Source organism: Dasypus novemcinctus, chromosome 11 (genome assembly GCF_030445035.2).
Source record: "Dasypus novemcinctus isolate mDasNov1 chromosome 11, mDasNov1.1.hap2, whole genome shotgun sequence".
NCBI classification, from domain to species: Eukaryota; Metazoa; Chordata; class Mammalia; order Cingulata; family Dasypodidae; genus Dasypus; species Dasypus novemcinctus.
The window spans coordinates 105,698,623-105,705,229 of record NC_080683.1 but is presented as its reverse complement, the minus strand read 5'-3'; the positions used below and the strand labels follow the sequence as shown (position 1 = coordinate 105,705,229).

Genomic DNA, 6,607 nt, shown 5'->3' with positions numbered 1-6,607 from the left:
TTATTGCCAAGCACTAACTGACAATGCATTTGTAAAAAGACCTTGACCAAAAGGGAGAAATATTATATACAAAAGAGTTTTTATGGCTAAGAGATTTCAAAGTGCATCAGGAGACCATCCCAGAGGTTACCCTTATGCTTGTCTCAGAAGGATCTCATTGACTGCCACAATATATAGTGCCTCAAAGTTCAGTGCTCCTGAGGACCCTAAAGATATCTAGACATTATAAGCAGGGCAGTCAAGCTCAGAAATTCTGCACCCTGTCAGTGGACCGGGAATTTATGCTCCCTATTGTAACAGATTCGTTTGAAGTTTCCCTACACATGGCTCTTCTGCCCCTTTTATTTGAACCTATAATTAGCACTATACTTGTTAAATATACATCCCAGAAACTTAAATCTTTGGTCTGTTCATGTGCGTTTGGTCTGTTCATTTGCTGAATTTCAGCAAAGTTGCAACACCTACTCTCCAGTTCACTAGATTCACCCAGGACAACTAAGAAGGAGATGATGCTGGACAGTGCCCATCTCAAGGAACAGAAGTGTCTGCAACTGCAAGCAAGATAGTTCCATCCATCTTCCCCATGGAATCTAGGCCCCCTCTCAATTAGAAACAGAGTGGGCATCACCATCCCAAAATCCTCAAGATTGGGGAATGATCAACAGACTAAAGTAGACATTATTATTCTATGATAGTCTTATTAATATTCTAGCAATGGAAGAACTTTTATCATGGACATAATGACAGTGGCCACCAAAAGTTCTGAGTGGAAGGAAAGGGAAGAATAGGTATAATAAGGGGACATTTTCAGGACATTGGAATTGTCCTACTTGACATTGCAATGACAGATACAGGTCATTATACATTTTGTCATAACCTATAAAATTGTATGGGACAGAGTGTAAACTATAACATAAACTATAGTCCCCTGTTAGTAGTAATGCTTCAATATGTGTTCATCAATTGTAACAATTCTACCACACTAATGAAAGATGTTGTTAATGTGGGAAAATGAGGGAGGGGGAGGAGGTAGGGCATATGATAATCCCTTAAATTTTTAATGTAATGTTTATATAATCTAAAGCTTATTTAAAATTAAAATAAATAAATAAATAAAAATAAACCAAGATAATAAACAAAAAGAAATGTATGTAACAAAGAGTCAGATAATTGAAAGGACTGAAGCTTCAAGAATAAGAGTAGGGAAAACGGACTTTGGCCCAGTGGTTAGGGCGTCCGTCTACCACATGGGAGGTCCGGGGTTCAAACCCCGGGCCTCCTTGACCCCTGTGGAGCTGGCCCATGCTCAGTGCTGATGCGCGCAAGGAGTGCCCTGCTACACAGGGGTGTCCCCCGCGTAGGGGAGCCCCACGCGCAAGGAGTGCACCCATAAGGAGAGCCGCCCAGCGCGAAGGAGGGAGCAGCCTGCTGAGGAATGGTGCCGCCCACACTTCCCGTGCCGCTGACGACAACAGAAGCGGACAGAGAAACAAGACGCAGCAAAAAGACACAGAAAACAGACAACCGGGGGAGGGGAGGGGAATTAAATAAATAAAATTTTAAAAAAAATCTAAAAAAAAAAAAAAAAAGAATAAGAGTAGATGGCTGTCCAGTCAGTTTTAATCTTACTCCTGATCCACCCAGAAGAATCTATTAATTAGTCACAATTAAGGACTTTGTCACTCAGACTTTACTTTCTGCAGCTAGTTTTCTTAAACAGAAAGCAGCACAAACTTGCAGAGCTCACCCAGGATTCTCTCCTCAATAGCAGCTGCATTCTGTGACCAACTCGACTTATTCATTCAATTCTTATTTATACACTGGTGTATTTCAAAACAAAAAAAGAATACTTGAAGGGAAGAAGAAAATAAAGCAAAAATTAAAAAAAACTTGTGAAAAGCATAGGACTCATGTCTGTTATCACTATTAAACCCAATGAACCCTTTCATATGAACATTTTAATCTTCTGTAGAATCTTTCTACTTCATAGTCACTCTTGAGAGGGTAGTGGGTTAGAGGAAACCACTCCTTCAATACCCAACTCCTTTCCCCTGCATCATGCTAAGTGTCAGAAAAATCCTTCAGACAACCAGGAGTAGTGTGAAACTTACATATTCTTCCTTTCAGAACTCCTTACCTCCTTATGTTCCCTACAGTCTTCCAATGGAAATTGGCTTCCACCTTTATCTCTCCATTGAAACTGTTCTTGTAAAGTGCAAAGTTTCCTTTGGAAGCAACTCTTCCACTCCTTGGCCCTTAAATCTTTGTGTTCCAAAGGGCTTCACGATCAGCCTTTACTTGAAGTACCATCACTTTCTTAGATGGTTTTTTAAAAGTCTATGGATGCAAGTGATTCTCACCTCTGTACCTGTAGCTCAGACCTCTTACCTTAGCTCCAGACAATGAGTCTATTAAATATATTTAAATATATTTCCCTGATTATTTCTTCTAAAACTTAAATTCAGGGAAGCAGACTTGGCCCAGTGGATAGGGCATCCGTCTACCACATGGGAGGTCCGTGGTTCAAACCCCGGGCCTCCTTGACCCGTGTGGAGCTGGCTCATGCGCACTGCTGATGCATGCAAGGAGTGCCGTGTCATGCAGGGGTGTCCCTCGCGTAGGGGAGCCCCACGCGCAAGGAATGCACCCCGTAAGGAGAGCTGCCCAGCGCAAAAGAAAGTGCAGCCTGCCCAAGAAAGGCACTGCACACACGGAGAGCTGACACAACAAGATGACACAAAAAAAGAAACACAGATTCCCGTGCTGCTGACAACAGAAGCGGACAAAAGAACATGCAGCAAATGGACACAGAGAACAGACAACTGGGGCGGGGAAGTAAGGGGAGAGAAATAAATAAATCTTTTGGAAAAATAAAATAAAATAAAACTTAAATTCAATATTTCCAGTATAGAAGTTTTACCGTGCCATAAAATCCATTTCTCTTTTTGCTAGTGAGTTGACATTTGTCATTTGTGGTTGGCCCCTTTATTTGAATAATAATCCTTTGATTATCTCCTTTATTTTTATTATTCTTCCCACACTATGAGTCCTGTTTTCCTAACATAGAAACCAGAAAACTCATACCCACGAACTCCTTTGCATGTATAATTTCACCAATTAGATTAGAAACTTTAGGCACTTATATAACATGGATTATTGCTTGATGAAATTGTGGTAGAATGTGATTTCAGACCTATCATGTGACATTTACTTGGGTCTCAAAAGGTTCTCCATTTCCCCAAGATAATGTGCAGTGTTGTTAACAAGGTCTTCTATAATCTTGTCCCTGCTTGTCTATATAACCTAGTGTTGCATCAGTCCCCTAACTTATGGTACTACATATTTTTAAATATTTTAAGGTGCATCACTCAAACCCAAGCAATTCTTTCATCCTTTTTATCCATATTAAATACATATAATTATCCTGACTGTGAGGATGTCTTTTCCCTTGGGCACATTTGATACTCCTTTGGGTATGACTTGACAGAAAACTGAAATTACCCTATTTCCCCATTGGTTTTATACCACATAAGCTTTTGACTTCAGAGCATTTTATTTTCTTGCTCATTCGATGGCTGTAAATATACTTTAAAGAGAATGCAGTCTAGAACAAAGTGAGAGCTCTTACTGTGGCTTTGGAGGCAGTTAGAATTTTGGGGCGTTTAATTGTTGTGAAGTTAGAGAGGGAGCTCTTGTTTCTTGACTTTGCTTGACAAACGAGCATGTCACCTGGGCCTGTCTTGCACCATGACTTGCATTAAGAATAGTGGCAACAGCCAAAGGGAAGTAATATCTCTCTGCCTACTATTACAACCACACACTGTGCAAATGGTTAATACCGCTTTCCTGGGTAGCTGAATATATCTGTTTGGACAAATAAAATACCCTTTAAATTCTCTCTTCTCTGGGTCAAAGCTGGACTGAAGGAAAACTTGTATAAAGAGCATATTGTAAGGAAGGCCAAATGACGAGTTTCGAAAGAGATCATTCTCACTTGATTAAGTAACAAGGAACCAGTTCTGTTGAGTTCTTAGGCAGAAACCAGAAGGGCACCAATCTGAAAAGAAAGCTCCTGAGTAGAGAGAGTCTCCCGCACCAGCATTCTTTTCTATGTGCAGCAACACACCAGCACTGTGCCAGAGGAAGAACCCCACGGCACCATTTCATTTGTGAATTGGTGCAGGCAGATCTGTGTAGAACGATACCCCAGTGTGCTCTAGGCTGAACTTCTTGGCTCCTGGTTCCAAACCAGAGCCTTTTTTGAAGATTTGGAAATGACATAAAATAATGGGTAAAGCCTCTAACCAGGTATGATTCTACTTTGTGTACAAATAACAAGTGGCAAAAGGAAAATTTTTTACACAAACCTGAAGCAACTAAGGAGGAATAGGGAATAAAAGTTTACTGATACCTATCCTGTGAATCACTGTGCTAGGAAGTATACATGTTTCACTTTTTTTTTTTTCCAATGGGCCTCTCTTTATTTGGCGACAAGCAAGTGCAAGAAAGTTCATTTGTAATTTGTTCAGTTGTCTGTTTTTGCAGATCTGCATTCTGGCCAGAAGGGACTTTGAGGTTTTTCTGCAGCACATGAGCATCTGCAGGCTCTATCCTCTTATAATAGTTCTTCTTTGTCTCAATCATCTCAAAGCCAAACTTCCTGTAGAAGTCAATTGCCGACTCATTGCTGATTTGGACATGCAGATAGATATTGTCAAAAGTGCCATCTTTTTCACAGATGTTTAAGACATGATTTAACATTTTAGTTCCTATTCCTAGCCTTCGGTAAGGTGCCAGACATCCTAGTGTCATGATATAAAGTCTCTTCTGATTCTGTGACTGATCCACCCTACAGCATACTGCACCTACTGCAATATCATTGAAATAGGCAAGTTTTGCTAGCCCGCCAACCTCCAGCACATCCTTATAGAACTTGTCATTGTAGCTGACTGGAAAGATGACCTGGTTTAATCTTTTCAACTGTTTAATATTGTGTGGTGTCACATCTCCCAGCTCGATCCGGCCTTTCATCTTCCCCGCCTGCTGAGGCCGTGGTTACCACGATAATCAAGGCCGTCGTTGTCGCCGCCCCTGAGCTCTTCGCGCCCTTAGCTCGGGCCACTCAACCCCACAAGCCAGCCTTCTCGCCTAGGGCAGCGGGCTGAGTGGGTGGCGGAGGCCGCGAGAATCCAGCGCGGCCCTCTATCTTCGGAGGGGGCGGGATGCCTCCCGCCGCCGCGTTGGTGCCGCCGCTTCTCCACGCGTGCACACTGGGCGCTCCGCTCCAACCCGCAGCCGCCGCCCTCATGTTTCACATTTTGTCTTCTTCAAAGATAAGTACATAGAGATTCATAGAAAGGAAGTATTTATCCCTCAAGCACAGAGCTAGTAAGTGGCAAAATTAAGATTCAAACTAGATTTATCTGATTTGAAAAATCATGCTCTAACATGTGCATTTCTTATAGGATTTTTGTCTTAGTTTGAGTTTGTTCTTTTCAAAAACTAAAAAGTAACCTAACAAAATTAATTCCCGGGATTCATAAGTTACCTATGAATTAGCAATTCCTGTACAAGGCAAATGAAAATAAGCCAAGCAATATTTATCAGAGCTGCATTCTGAAGTCATCAGTGGCATAATTTATTAAAAATGGAGAGGAAAGCTTGAACATGTTCACTTTTTAATAGTATTTTGAAGGGTGAGGCTCATGCAATAGCTATATATGGCAGAACATAGTCCTAACTTATTTACTATTTCCATTATTTAAAAATCTGTGCTAACAACATCTCTTAGAGTATGATTCAAAGTAACAGACAGATTTTGACATTTTATTCTCTACCAGAACTAATAAAATAAATGAACTCCAAATACCTTTTGTGGAAGGGGGCCAGAGACAGACCAGAATTGTCTTCAAATGAGAACACACACTTTATGGGGCCAAGAAATCACCAGACACTTTCACATGACTGAAGAAGGAACAAAAGGCAGCAACAACAGTGTGGGGTAGAGAATATCACACATTTTTGTAATGCTGAAGGTATTCCCATGACTAAACTATTTTGTCTCAGAGACGTCATGCTTGCCAGGAACCCCTCACGTGCAGACTCAATGGCAGGACAAGTGTGTACTGCATTGCAGTGACTGTGTGCTAGCAAGCTAAGTTGTAACTTCTCAACAGTAGGGTTAGGGCAATGCAACCCCCCTCAGACAGTGCACCCAACTCCTTTCTTCCCAAAGCTCTTAACTCCCCACGAGTGGTTCACTGACAAAGCCTGAGGCCACATCTGTGTAATGTTGAGAATGATCTGTGTGAGTGTGTAACACTCAAATATACAGCTCCCTTTGCCTGCATAAAAGCAAGCCAATATTTACTCATCTTTCCCTTCATTTGTCAAATAAGATTTTCTTTTCTCATTTGGATGCATGACATCATTTAAATATGACCCAAGGCTTATTTGGAAATTAAAAACACTTTTCTGTACAACCAAATTACCAGCATGATATCACCATCTGACTATAAATATAGCAGATGTCAGTTTTTCTGCTCCCTCCCTCACACAAGGCGGATGACAAACTCCTACCTCTTCTCTCCAGAGGAAGTTTGTATTT

The 6,607-nt window shown here is 41.2% G+C and overlaps 1 pseudogene; it reads right to left on the bottom strand.

The window, feature by feature from the left end:
• Positions 1-1,348: 1,348 nt before the first annotated feature.
• On the bottom strand, positions 1,349-5,052 carry LOC131280449 (N-alpha-acetyltransferase 50 pseudogene; annotated as a pseudogene).
• Positions 5,053-6,607: the final 1,555 nt, after the last annotated feature.